A 15,325-nucleotide genomic window follows, 5' to 3' on the forward strand; every position below is an offset into this window, starting at 1 on the left:
GACAGTAGCTCTCCAGGAACAGGGTTGGAACTATATGTAGCCCATGTATCTGATGACCAAGAGTACGACATGCCACTCTTTTTGGCCAGACAGCATCACACATGACCTACACATACTGAGACAGAGGGGCGCTGTTTCGATCGCTCAGATGCATTATGTGCGATTGATGATTCTTTCTGTCTGTGCCCTTCTCTGTCATGTAAATAAATGACCAATATTTAAATACGGTAGGGGAGGCCAGGCCCCCTAATGCCCACTTATTACACTGGCCCTGGATAAAAAATGTTAGGTTTTATAAACTGAAAGCAACTAGTTTGCAGTGTTGAGTGAACTACATTTAGATCCAACTAGAAATGTAACTAAATTTCACAGTAACTTGGTGGTAGTTGACCTAAATTCAACTCTTGGTAGAGTTTTCAGTAGTTAAATGACTTTTTACTTCGGTTAACATCCGATTCAAGAGTGTTCAATTCATGCAATCTATTATATTTCAGACTTAGATATGATCATTTCTCACGAAGTAGTTTGGGTGTAGTGAACTACTTTCAAAGTAACTTTAGTTAAGTAAACTATAGTTTTGTTAAGGGTAGCTTTAATGAAGCTTAACTTCCAGTGTGAAGTAATTGATTGCTTGGTCAACTATACATTTTCAGAGTAGCTTCCCAACACTGAGTTCGACATAGAATGACACGCATCTACTCGCTGTTGGTTAACTGGCCGAACTACCGGCAAAGACAGAATTTAAATTCCTCGAATATCTCTTCTGCCGGTACCTAGTTGATTAGCAAGCGTTAGCAAAGGCTGTCAAGCCAGCCGTCGCGTGAAAACAAAAGTAACGTCACCTAGAGCAATGGCTAATTGTAACTAAGGTTAACCAAATTAGCTTCAAAGTTTAAATATCCCCGTTTCAATTAAGATATTCCATTTCAATTAAGAGCATCATCGTGAACAAAAATTATAACTCCTCTCTATCTGTAACTACCGCCTGGTAAACTAGCCAGCTATAGTAACGTTCGCTACACAATTTCTGAGTCAGCATCACGCGTTCAACACCGATATCGTTAGTTAACTTGTTTTTTCAACCAAAAAAAATGTTTGATAATGTTAGCCCTTACCGTCAATACAAAACAATCAACCTTTTTCCTGCTGGTAACTTCAGCGTTGCAATCTTTGACGCTGAAGTTGTTGATTAGGGAATACAGACACTTGAACTTCACTTGCCCTGAGCTTCAAGTGTGCGCGTACTGATTCTTTGTGAGGAGAATGTGACGTGGCGGAGTTTCATTTGGTCATGTCATTTGAAACTGAAAGATTTGTAATCTGATTTAAAAGATCAATTTATCATTTGAAATAATTTCCCTATTAGTAGAAAAATTAATAGTGGCGATAAAACCTTTTACATCCACCACACCCAGGGGATGACGTTGTGCTCATAATATTGATACACGTGTTCCAAATGTGTTTTATTATATTTGTTATATTATCTTGAAATTACTTCTAAAGTATCCGAGCTGACAAGGTTAAAATATTTATCACACACATTACTGATAACAGCATTATTGATGATTCTTTTTTTGTGGTGACCTTTAAGCAATAGATGCTTTTTTCTTCAGAATTCATTGACATCATTCGCTCATCCATATACTTATATGTACATATATGTACATATTCTCATTCACCCCTTTATATGTACATATTCTCATTCATCGCTTTAGATTTGTGTATATTAGGTAGTTGTTGGGGAATTGTTAGATTACTTGTTAGATATTACTGCACTGTTGGAACTAGAAGCACAAACATTTCGCTACACTCGCGTCAACATCTGCTAATGTGACCAATAAAATTTGATTTGACATCAATAGCTGCACATTAACTTTCTTGTGGTATACACTTCTACTCTCTAGCTCTGGCATTACCCAATGAATGAATTACCATACATGTTTTATAAATTAGGTGAATTGTTGCAAGAAACAAATGGCACAAATCTGCAGTTTGCTGGATCCTTCACACATACATCTCAAATTCGTGACCAAATGTAAACGTGTGTGGCTTTACCAGAGATTAATAAGGTCAGAGCGCCCTCTAGTGGTCTAGTGGTCGATTGCCTTAGTGGGCGGAGTCAATGCACTATTCCAACCCTCATTTTTTATTTTATTTTTTTTTGCCACTGACGTATGAAGGAGAGGGTAGCAACAGTTGCCTCGAGACCCCCGCACGCCATAGTGACTGTAGCCGTGGAGACAGTTACTTACCAACGGGTGCAACACTCAGCAACAGCAGCAGCAGAAGCAACTGGAACTCAACGAGCAAGTGAGAGAGGGGAAAGAGAGCACAGCCAGGGCAGAACTTATACAAGGCAAAGGTGAATATATCTTTACGGAGTTGAGACGATACATTCATTCTAATTTGGGATAATGATACTGTGGTATTGAATGCACACCAATCTCTCTTTCATACCCTAGTAGATAACGTTACTTTCCCTTCGTCACATCCACCCCACGAATCTTCTGTCAAGCAGCTACCTAACGTTAACTAGCCAGTTAGCTAAGCTAACGTCGTTTACTCCATTCAACGCGATTGCTTGTCTGCCATTTCTATAAGTTTACCAGAAAGTGAACTATCGTATTGCTAACTATTTAGCTAAGTTAGTTCCATATTTGTACACATTTTTCAATTTTTATACATGGGTTTAAACCTTGTGCCAGGTTGTGAGCAGAATGTAATTGTCGGTTTATTCTGCTATCATATGCCTGCTCTGAAGCTGCCAAGCTAGTTAGCTACAAGTTGTACAGTAGCTAGCTAACGTTAGCTAAAAGAGCTCATAACATTCATATTTTGTAGAATTTTACTTTGTGGATGTGACTGACAACTTGCTGAAATGTTGCCTAACTCAATTTAGCTAAGTTAGTTCGATTATTCATGGTACACACCAAATTCATTCACCTACTGTACCAACTGTTTATCGCACAGCCAACCGAGTTAGCCAACATTAGCTAGCTGCCAGCTGGGTCAGGTAACATAAGCATTAGTCTACCTTAAATAGGTAAGCCTAGCTATTCCAAAATTGGGCGGACAATTATTATGTTATTACTAAAAACCCATCTCTAATATCTGATTACTAACTTTGATATACGTTATTAATATTAACTCATGAAGAGACCCATAATAGTGCTGTTAAATTTCAACGTGTTAGCTGAATTAAATAATCAGTCGTTACTCGTTCTACTTTTTAAACATGGAACAGTGGCGCGAGCTCATCTCCAATAGCTCACTAACAGTGAGTAGTCGTTATTTGCTGGCTATGTTTATTACCTATCCTGTTACACAACAACAAACGGAAAGCTTGCCAGCTTACTGGTTACATCAAATTCAGGGTGCCACTGTCGTGTCGATCTCGTTTTGGGAAAGGGGTGCATTGATGGAACAGTTTATTTGGCATGCTTTTTTATTTTAGTAGGAGGCTGTGTAAAAGCTGATTGGACAGCTGTAAGTAGGCTAAGCCAAGGCAAATAGTAATTCTGCTATAACACGTTAATAACCAATAGTAATGCAATCACCTAATCATATTCTTAGCTAACTACACATATTTCCCTATTTTCTACACCTACGATTACCAAAAAGATGTAACAGCTAGGTGGTGCTATGATAGTTATTCCTCCTCAGTGGTTCCTTTCTAAATAGTGGCTAATTATTTTGAGTGGTTTAATATAGTTATCTCATGTGAAATTTGAGACATTATCACACCTTTGAAACAAATGGACGTATTATTTATTATACCATTCAGCTGAATGTGGAACCCTAAACTGTGCCCCAGATCAACAAAAAAAAACACTTCAAAAATCAGATGGACTTCAGGAGACATTGACTTTACCAGCTTGACTCTGCTTGTTTGACCTCAGTCCAATTTTCTAGGAACAGTTCATCACCATTCACCACGGTGATGTTACACTTGTTCAACAGAGCCAGGGCAGTTGATGAGTTCTATCCAAGATAGTGACATTTTGGGGCGGCAGGTAGCCTAGTGGTTAGAGCGTTGGGCCAGTAACCGAAAGGTTGCTGGATTGAATCCCCAATCTGTCTTTCTGCCCCTGAACAAGGTCGTCATTGTAAATAAGAATTTGTTCTTAACTGACTTGTCTAGTTAAATAAAAAAAAATATTGTCCAGGTGTCAGTTCTCATTAGGTGTGCTGCGCTATATAATTATCTTTAGAGCCGAATGCCCATACCAGTGAAAACCATGAGAATAATAGGCACGGAAGTGGTTAATGCAATGACTACAGCGAAGCCCTTCTCTCTACTCTGATATTGCATTAATTTCTTGTCTAATAATTTGTCTCCACAGACAATTTATATGCAGTGCCTTTCAATTATTTGTTTTTGGGGTTTTTAGTCCCCACTGAGTTCATCCTGATCTAATGACAGCTGTCAGACGCTCCTTTGTGAGACTTGTTTGCTGTAGTGGCAACAGTTCTTAATAATCGTTGTGGCATAAAAATGCACTCTTTTAATTGACTATTTTAATTAAAATATCTGTTTTCTGGTAATGGAATACACCATCACAGGTGCACTTCCACATAGGATGCCTCTCCCCAGGCAGAGAACTGAATGATTCATGTTGAGATGTATTATTAATGAAGCCCAATACCTGTTTCCTTTTATCTGAAATGGGGAGTATATTTTGTGTATTTTCATTAGCCAGCCAGTATATTTATGAGAGTTAGGTTGATGGTGGCTTTTTGAGTGCCATCTGTTAATGGGTCTTTTGTTGAAGGTTGTTAGCCTGCTACTCCACTAAATAGGCCTATAGGGACTGTGCTCATAAAGTTTCCTTCAAAATGAAGTTTCTTTCAGTCTAATCCTTATTTTACTAATACACCCTGATCTTGAGTAAGGATAAAATCAATGTTTAAGGGATTACTGCACTTGTTTTGACAAAGTAGCCTACTTCTGAAAGAATCTAGCTTTGATTGGTCTACAAAGAAATAATGTCCCTGAACGTCCATGCAGCCAGAATCTGATCATGCTGCTGTTATGTTTACATGGCAACTTGATATATAAATACACCCAAAGTCATGGAAAGAGAGTGGATGGGGTGGGCCAAGGGGTAACGTGTTATTCTTTTAAAAGTCAGTGTTTTTAATCAGGTTATTTTCATCTCCCTGGATGTGGCGGGCGTACATAGTTTTGGCTTGCAGAGGCAGGTCAAGTGGAAAAGGTGCTCAATAGAGGAGAGTAATATGGAATGGAAAGAAGCTAGTACTGACTAGTTAAACCCATTCTGAGGTTTTGTACTGATTGTGTTTTGGGAGGTGGGTCTTTCTTGTGCTCCACTGAAAATGATATGTTTCCTCTTGAGTTGCCTTCTTAATCAACAAACATCAAAAACCTTTTTAAGGCCTGCTCAAGCAACAACAAAAACCGTTTGGATCAGTTGAAAGAATACATGCTGTTTGAGTTTACTGGATAACTTTCAACATATATTTTCTTTTGGTCTGCCAGTGGCTTCATTATTGACACAGCCTGCAGCCTGTGATTGTGGTCATGCTTCGGTGCCTCCCAGCGATGAATGCCACTGTGACCTGTGATTCACCACTGCTGCCTGTGGTCCAGGTTTAGTCCTGTCTGTACTCTTCCTATGGACCCCTGTCCTAAGTATCCACCTTGGCATTGCTTTTGTGATTGTTTTAGCAGTGTCCACAGTAACCCTATACCATATTGAGGTTTTAAGGGACGAGTCCCTGGTACAATGCAGCTCTCAAATGGACAGCTGCATTGGTCCCTGTGGGTGGATGGGGGGGGGGGGGTCAAATGTCCACTGTGTATGTGTTCATGCTGTATTTAGCTAATCTGGATGAGGTCCAGCCCCGAGGAGAGGCGCTCAGTCTAATACCCGGCCAATCGCTGCCTGTTATTGAGAGTCTGCACAAACTCAGACCACTTTATAGAAGCAATTCTGCATGTCGCAAATTAACAACGTTAACATAAGAACTAAATTCTTTCAAAGAATTGTCATCACGACAGAGTAGGCTAATCTCGATTGCAGGCAATGGTTCACTGCTGGAGCATTTGCCAGAACTCAATCAATGTGTGGTGCTGATGGCCCATTTTTTGGACACTGGAGTTATCAGCCATTCAATTATTTTTGTAACATTTGATTCGCATCCTATTTTAAAAGCCAATATTTGGCGCACTAGCAGCAGTGTGCCTAATTTATGTAGATGTCATCACTGTTGTTTTTACAGTTATGGTGTTAAGATCCAAGAGAATTTAAAATTGGAATTCGTCCTTGCTGTGCTTACTGAGCCATCTGGTCTCTGTACATTTGATTATCTGACATTAACTCAAATTTTAATGAGATTTGCCAAACCTCCAGTCAGAAATGTCATGAATTCACTGAACAGAGCAGAGGCACACAGAAGATGAATACCTTTTGGGAGTTGTTAATGTGTACATGGGAAGTAATAGTGTGGCGGTTTTCTACATAAGAAAGGGGCAGTTTTTCCTCTGTTATTACAGTTAACTCTGTTAACTCAGCCACCACTGGTTAAAAAAAACCAACAAGGGAAATTCTTTAATCTCAAGTGTCTGTGTGCAGTAAATCTGTTTTGTCTTGCAGACAGTGTTAAGTTGTCGACACAGGTTGTGCAGTTTGGAAATCACAAAGTAGGCTTTTGTCTCCAAGCTACTGAGAAAGTCTCACCAGGTACAAAAAAAAGTTGCCCATGATTGGCTCTCAGTAGCAACAGGTTAAAACTTGTTGTGAAATGAAATGTTTTTCAGTTGTTTTCACTCACGTCACCAGGGGCATTCTTTACATTCCACCTGGTTTGTATCATAGCTACACAACTGCCACAAACAGCAGAAGGAGTTCTCACATTTGCATCACAATGATGTCCCCCCCCCCCTCAACTTTTTTCAGCGTGGGACAGTAGACCTCCCCCAACCCTCTCCACTTTCTCTCTCTAGTTCTTTTCTTTTGTGAAATTTTCCTTAGTCAAAATATTTATTTTTATGTCGACGTTTTAATTTCTCATGTTAAAAAAGCAACAAGTATGCACGCATTACTGTACATCGCCTTTAGATAAATGCGTCTGATAATTGGCATATATTATAACAAGTATAACCATGAACTTGCTTTAAAATAATAACTGTCCATTGAGAAGAGATTTGCTTAGATTTGTAAGCAGGCTACTTACTGTTTCTTTGAGGTCTGCGTTTGTCTGCAGGGCTGCACTTCAGAAGCCATTTAATAAGATGATTTGACAAGGAACAGGGGCAGAGGAGGCTCGCAGGTGTAAGGCTTCCTGGGTTTAGGGCTGAAAGTGGGCTGTGGTGGTCATGAAATTTTGTCAGACGGTGATTGTCAAGCAAATAACTTCCGGTGTCACGGTAATTGACCGTTAATTAACATAAACACATTTAGCATCTCCTGGCTTCCACCTATAGCCTACAAGCCACTGATGGAACATCTACATTTAAAAAAGTCCAATATATCCATTTAATATAGCCTACACCATCACAATAAATTATTTATTTTATACACGTCGAAAGAAACATGATATGAATAAAATGTTGTCTATTTCAGAAGAACAGAATAGCATACTCTGAGTTGTCCTTATGTTAGGCCCTGATCTGGCTATGCCAAATGGCTGTGGGCTACATTAGTTCATTTAGCTTAGAATTGCATTGCAATATTTTATTGTATGAAGAATACAATTGAACAAAGCTGAATAAAATTGAAAATATATTTTCCCCAAATTATTTGAGGGAGTGCGCACATGCGGCTATTCTGTGATGAACGGTTAACAAAGAAACAGGTCCTGTTTGCTTAATTTAGAGTTATTTATGCAACTTTAGTTGTGATACAAACGCTGGGCTATATGTTTTGACTTTTAATACATTCTAAGGCTGCATGATGCCTCTAATGATTTTTAGATTTTTTTTTTGCATGAAAGGCATGAGCTCTGCTTTGTTTTTTTTTGCGCGGGCTGCACAGTCTCTCTCTGCATCAGTCTCTCATTCACATTTTGACAAGCACTTGATATTGCCCCGAATTTCCCGGCAGCATCCCCTTTGTGTGGCCGTAATGCCCCCTAAAAAAATCCATGCCTTTTGCAACCAGTGGCCGTTGTGCCCTTGGGCTGAATATAATAATTATAATTCTCTTCTCCCGGCTGCATGTTCTGAATCACCTTTCACTCACATGGCTCTCTCAGATAGCTCAATTCTTATTAGCCAATGCCCGTCACGTGATCGGGTCCTTCTCACAGGCTACAAGTGAAGACGGACACATCGGGGACGCAACTGCGCACGTCCTTATCGAATTCTTAGGCGCCTATTGAAGATGTTGGAAGAACTGTCCACATTTACTTTTTGTCAGCCAACAAGATGAGTAAGCCTAACGAACAGCAAAAGCACTAGCCTATGTCAATCTACTATCCCCCATAGTACAAAGGTTGACCTATTCTGTGCAAGATAAATATTCCAAACATAGTCTGGAACAGTTGTGGGATGCGATAGATCCCAAATTAATACCATTCGGATCAAAAAAACGTTTAAAAGCAATGAGGCTGACGCAACCGATCAGAACGTTTATCTTAAAATGTTGATAAACTATTAGGCTATTTCTTCACATTATAAGCGCAGCAGTGCACACATGGCTGTAGGCTATAAGTGCAAATGTTCCAAAATGCAATCAATTAGCGGGAAAACACCATTCTCAAAAGTGACCGAAAATGCTTTTATGCATGTAAGGCTTTTATTACAAAGGAGCATTTTTTTTTTATGGTGAAAAGGATCTTCCCCAAACTTGGAACTCATGCTAGTATGTATGCCAGTTAGGTTCTACATCTGTTGTAAAGCGGATTAATGTGCTTAATTTTAAGAAGTTATTTTGCCACTTTAGTTGTGATACAAAACATATAGGCCTATGGGCTAGGCTACATGAGGTGTATTGCATACAAGCTGGGCATCATTCACAAGTGATAATGTCATTCAAAATGATAGGCTAATATTGTCACCCATCAGACTAATCATGATTTAATTTTGTCTTTAAATATACTAAATAATAGATGTGTGAAATTTGTTTGGATTTAGAATGGACCATTATCATGCACCTGTCTCGAAACAGGGGGATGGGAAATAAATATAATCTATTGTCATCTATGCACTTAAATAGCGAATGGAGGACGCTTTCCCATGGTTCATTTTCATGCCAACCAGGTAGGCTATACTCCTGTTGTGAAGAGAAGCAATATGTTTAATATTGGGAAAGTTGAGAAATAAATATAGTAGGCCGAGCCAATAGAAAGCTGATGGGATCCTCCTCTTTTTAATAAAGGCCATCAAAACGTTGTTTTCTCACGCAATTGCATAGCCTATAGAAATGTTGCGCAACATTAGCTCATGGGCTCTCATGAAGTGTTTGATTAGATTTTCAATTATATTTGCATTGATGTCAGAGTGATTAGAGGGACAATAGAGTGCTGGGTACCAGGCAGTTAGCAAGTTTGGTAGGTTACTAATGACCATCAGCAGCAACAGGTTAGGAGAAGCCTAATTACCGTGACTAAACGGTCACGTGGAATTTGACTGCCATCATGACCTGTGACTGCCGGTGTGGCGGTAATACGGTCACCGTAACAGCCCTAGCTGAAAGCACACCTCAAATTGTCCACCAGACACATTGTAGCATTTTTCTTCCTCAATTCAACATGAACCCATGAATCACATTACCTTGACAAGCCATCCAAAAAGTTCCTTTACCCTCTGACACAACAGCCAGTAAGACTATGTTAACTATTTGAAATGCTTTATTTATTGAGAAATTGACATTGACTGATATCAGATACAATCATGTTGTCATGGAGATGTAGTAACCAACACCCATCTGTAATATCTTCTGGATAAGAGCGTCTGCTAAATGACGTAAATGTAAATGTACTACTAATAAGCTCTTAATACCAACTCAGAAAGAGACCCATCATATTGCTGTTAGATCTTGGTGTGTTAGCTGAATTAATAGATTATCTTGAACCTTGCTGCCACTTAGCAGTCACAGAGATGGTGACCTTGTGATGTTGTATTGTAATGATAAAACAGGTTGGTTGAGTCCTATCTGTTAGCTAGTAGAAGTGGTCAGCATACTATCCATTGCATGATAAACCATTTCTACGTTTTAATGGGGAAACGATTTACTGGGTGACTCATTGGTTTGTTTAATGTATTGCTTGTGAAATCGTATGATCAATTGCTGTGTGTCATGTCTGCATGGAGTGAATCCCCTGCCAAGGAAATGCAGATTCCTCTTGTGAGATAAAACCTGCTACTTTGGTTCAGAGGCCAGGATGATAGCTGGAGCACTACCTCTGCCATCTACTGAGGTCATCTCTCCGGTATCTCTCTGTCTGGAAAAAATTATTCACCCCTGCAGAAGAGCAACTGAAAAGAGATCTGAAATACGCTTTGTCTGTTTGACTGCTCTCAGCCTTTCTTCTACAGGCAGTTACCGCTTGCACACTTTAGTGTTTGAAAATGAAAAGATAATATGCACATCTCGACCGGGAGCTAATGTGGGTTTATATTTAGATATGCCCGGGATGTGATTATGAAAAGTCATAGTCCATGGCTTACTGTGATAGCGAACTTGCAAAGCAGCAGAGACACTGAATTTCTCTGAGCCTGATGTTCATTATGAGTTATCCATAAACCCTTGAATTAAATATTTTCTGAAATTACAGCTGCAAGATTAATCAGCCTATGGATATGGGCTTGGATTTCAGGACCAGGTTAACACGTTAGTGAGTCCAGAGCATGATTTTGGATGCTAAAGCAGTTCCTCCTACAGTTTAGGGAAAGTCTGGACCAGGGTTTCCGTTAGCCAGTATATGCTGGCTTTGCCCCCCCCCCCCCCAAAACAAAATAATAATTGAAAAGCCGCTAAATTTGTTGCCGACCAAATTGTTTGGGCGGTGAAAATCCATGGCAAAATAATGCTTTTAATTCACTGATGGAAGTACCAGTCAATGTGCTCCGACTTCAAAGGCAAATATACTTTATATGTTAATAAATCCTCAAGCTGCTTGGAAATTAGTGTGAGGTGAGTGTGTTTCTACTTTTACTCACGCAAATGTTCCACATAAGGGACTTCAGCTAAGTACCCCGACTAGACAAAATTGGCGACGATTGTGTTGATTATCCACGATTCCAGTGTGCCCGTCGAGAGGGGATTCTTTCTCCAAAACAGCCTCAAGATCACGCCTTCTTGAGGACAAAGTAACAAGACTGATGCGATTCACAAGCTGCTCCAAGGAGTTGGACAGTTTTGACTTCCTAACAGCAGCTGCTTACTTTGAGTGGTACAAGGTCTAGTAAATTAGAGGCAAATTATTGTGTTAGTCAGTCCCGGGTTCAAGCAGTTCTGCTGCCGCCCTAGGCAAGATCAACGTATGCCACCCCTGTGTCATATATAGTATAAAGATTTGGAATAGATCGATAGACTAGAGTAGAGTAATGATGTGTATCATGCGCAATTGGTGCATTTCAGTTGAGCTTGTTCAGTAGCACTTGGAAACGAAATATCGTTGGCAACTATTCACATCAGCAAGTTACAATGTTGCAATCACTAGGCAGCCAACTGCCTATAGTAGGAAACAGAGTTGTTATCAATAAGCCACGTATATCACACACATGGTCTAAAATTAACACCCCCCGCCTGCCAAATGCGGGTAGATTTTGGCATTGGCGGGTAAGATGTTGTCTATTTCACCAGCCACATTGGCGAGTGGTCAGGGTTCCACATTGCGAACATTTCACTTGCATTTGTGAATAAAAATAGTCACGTATGATCACATTTATAGTAAAACAAATACTGCAGTAGCTGTTTTCGAAGTATATCCGCCGGTTTGTTTCATAGCTGGTAAATTTAATCGCACAAAGTCAAAGAACTATGAATCCTATATAGCCTATTCTACCTCGCGCTGCAACACTGCCTGGCTGGGGGCTGTGCACACGTGAAGAACTGAGTGGCCGTGTCTAGACTTGACAGTTCATGCAGCATTTGTATTCTGATAATGGAGTTCTGATCATAGAATTCCAAACATGTCACGTGTCTACATTTACATTTAAATGTGTGCACCATGTCCACATTGTGTCCGTTCACGCGCTATATTCAAATACCAGTAGGCATTCTAGAAATGGTGGAATATGATGACACAACAACTGATGGCAGTAGCTAACTTCTGTAGCAAAGTAGCCAGCTATCCTCTGTTGTTAGCCAGCAAGCAACGATAAAGGGATTGCAAATGACTTAGATTATTTTTCGGTTTGGCTAGAGTTATGCTTTCTAAATATTAGCTTGCTGGCTAGCATTTATGAGGCCAGCAAACACGTTCCTCACACGCTAGAAACATATTGCCTCCTATTATATGATTCCATCTGTGTTATTTCATAGTTTTGATGTCTTCACTATTATTCTACAATGTAAAAAATAAAGAAAAACCCTTGAATGAGTAGGTGTATCCAAACTTTTGACTAGTACTGTAAGTGTCGAGTAGACACGACCAGTGAATTATTCATTTTTAGAAGCGCTGCGCACAGGCATAAAAGTTGGTTTAATTTACTTAAAACGAAAGACTACTGAAGTGAGACTGTCCTTGTGTTTTAAAAAGAAAAACATGACCTGTTGCATGGTATCATCATAGACGGATCACATTTAACCAAAACAATCGATGACTAAGAACATGAAGTGGGTTAAGGCTCATTGGGCTTAGCTTTAGTCCAAACCAGGGTTTCTGTTTTGGCACTGGTCAACGTGACCGGCAAGACTTTAATTTAACGGACATTTGAGAAATGTACCAGACATCTATATGAATTGGGTGTGTAACATTGGGTGTGTAATGCATTAGGGCATCCACCCACGGTGCTCAAAATCACATTTAGAGTATTGTAATTAATCATAATCCTTAAGAGTCTATTGACGCACCCATGCATCAACCTAATGAACATAATACAAAACATCCACATAAAAATCTGTCAATTTAAGATAGAGATATATTTTTTTTGCATCAGTCCCCCGCATCCGCCTATGTTACTCTTCAACATCTCCGATGGAAAGTTTGTCACACCAGGAGACATCCCGAAAATCGGTCTTCTCACAAAAATGTCTAGCGTCTGAATGGTTTGGCCTGCTAACTATTATGACCACTCTATGGAAAGGTGAGACTCACAAACACGATGGTGTGCTCTACGACCCCCACTAGTGTCACGGGACTCATCTGAAGGTAACCCATACAAATTAATGGAAGTATGGAGGTAGTTTTGTGCCAACAAAAATAAGGGGTTAAATATGTGTCCAAAAATATTTGCTGAGCTTGCTTATATCTCCTAGATATAAGAGACACTTTAAAACCTTATTCTATATTTTTTTACTTTCTTTCTTGACATTTATTGTGTTATTCAATGTGTTTCTATAGTAGTAAAGGGGCAAATTCTATATTTTACCAAATAATATTTTGTATATATAATTCTATACTTAAAGGGGTCCTAAAATTTAAAATTGAATAGCTTAAATGGTCCATGATATAACCATCTTTAAACAATTCCATATGTTAGCTTAGTAGAAGATAGTTTAAAAAATCTACCAGCCACTCAGATTTTTTTATCAGCCAAAATATTTTTGGGATGCTAATATTTCAGATAATATCACAGATGAGACAAAAATGTGCACCTTCCCCTTTAAGGGTGGGAGGTTGCTGTGGAAGTACGATTAGAGTCATGTTTGTGGCTGTGAGATTGAGTCTGCCTAGTGGAAGTTGTCTTCTCTTTCCTAGCAGTTGAAACTCAAACCTAGAAAAACAACCTTGTGTTAAAACACAAAGGGAAAGCTGCCCAGCAAGTGTAGTAAAAAATTAGAGAAAGATTTCTAACAGAAAGCACACGTAATGCAGAGAACATTTTGCATGACAGAGTAGCTTTAGGAGTTTACTTTGCCACGGGCTTTGCATCTTGCTGTGTATAATTATTTTAACATGATGTTCCGACATCCTCTGCTTTGACACTCAGATGGTATGGATTTTCTGGAATGCTTGAAAAGAGTGTGTCTACAGTGCACACTTCACCCATTCCCAGTAGAGTCAAACTATGTAGGTCTAGACAATGTCTTGATATTTTGTAAAATATTCAACATTGTCAAACTCTATATAATATAGGCAACATGGGGAGCTACAAAGCAGTTTATTTGTTTTAATGTTTGCATTATAAGTTAATTATTATAGGAATGCCTTAGGTTGTGGTTTCATTTGTCTGTTCTGATAAAAGCACCAAGTCCATGGTGCCATGCAAGGATTTTATGGGAAATTCTAAATGATTAGAATCAGTATTTCTTGCGGACATTGACTTGGTAAATATACATTGAGCATCATTTAGTGATGTTTCAATTTGCTTTTGTCTAGGCTGTATCGCCACCTTCAGATGTGATCGATGTGAAACATAAAACCGTCTCCATGCTAGCTGCCACGTTGGAACAGTTTAGTTGCATTTCACAAACAGTTTTTCTATCTCTATGGGCAACAAGGTGGCATGACAACAAAGACTGATGTTCCCTCCTCCACTCTGTCATCACCCCCGCCGGAAAAACAGGAGATAAATGATAATTAAAGAGAGAGACAACCACATGCAACAGATTACCTTCAGGACACTTAATTCATCCCTGCCCATCTGCTTTGTTTTCCAGCAGGGTGACTGCTCCTCACAACTGTACTTTCTTATTCTCTAACACAGTGTTATTCATCTTAGGAGGGGATGTAGAATGGGGATGGGAGGTGGTGGAGGAAATCTGCAAAGGGTTATAGAGGTGGGGGTGGGGGAGGTGTATGGGTTAACACAGTCTCCTTGGCAACCGTTTGATAATTCTCCGGCTGTCAGGCCTGCGCTCCACATGGTAACGGATGGCATCTCTGTGTCGACGGGCTGTGACCAGAGGTGGAATCGGGGAGAGAGTGGATCCAGGATCAGTGGCTGGTTTAGCGGCCCCTTGAATGGCACCTCTCATCTAATAGCTGGCCACGTCCCCTCCTCTCCCTCCAGCGTCGCCATCTGCAGATCCCAAGAGCTGCTTTGATTGGATTAGCCATGAATTCATGAGACAGGCTTGAAGAACAGCCTCTATCGTGGAAATCTCTTATCATATCTTAATTAGCTTTTTGTGAGTGCATATCTGTGTGCTATCGTTATGTTTTTTTTTATAGAATCAAGAAGAAGCCAACCTGGGTTTCTTACAATGGGGATGGCTATTAGATTGGTTACCCAATATAGATTACATTGATT

General features: G+C 39.6%; 2 protein-coding genes across 3 annotated transcripts in view; one reads left to right on the forward strand and one right to left on the reverse strand.

Moving 5' to 3' along the window:
- Window positions 1–1,273, reverse strand: part of LOC106584374 (long-chain-fatty-acid--CoA ligase ACSBG2) — a 41,829-nt gene extending 40,556 nt beyond the window's left edge. The window contains exon 1 of the mRNA XM_014169608.3: window positions 1,116–1,273. The gene's annotated coding sequence lies outside the window, so the exon portion shown is untranslated. The remainder of the gene's footprint in view (window positions 1–1,115) is intronic.
- Window positions 1,274–2,151: 878 nt separating this feature from the next.
- The window catches only part of LOC106584375 (DNA-binding protein RFX2), a 59,351-nt gene continuing 46,177 nt past the window's right edge, over window positions 2,152–15,325 (forward strand). For both annotated transcript variants that reach the window (XM_014169609.3, XM_014169610.3), the window contains exon 1: window positions 2,152–2,362. The gene's annotated coding sequence lies outside the window, so the exon portion shown is untranslated. The remainder of the gene's footprint in view (window positions 2,363–15,325) is intronic.

The sequence above is a fragment of the Salmo salar genome, chromosome 23 (genome assembly GCF_965601325.2).
Source record: "Salmo salar chromosome 23, fSalSal1, whole genome shotgun sequence".
NCBI lineage: Eukaryota > Metazoa > Chordata > Actinopteri > Salmoniformes > Salmonidae > Salmo > Salmo salar.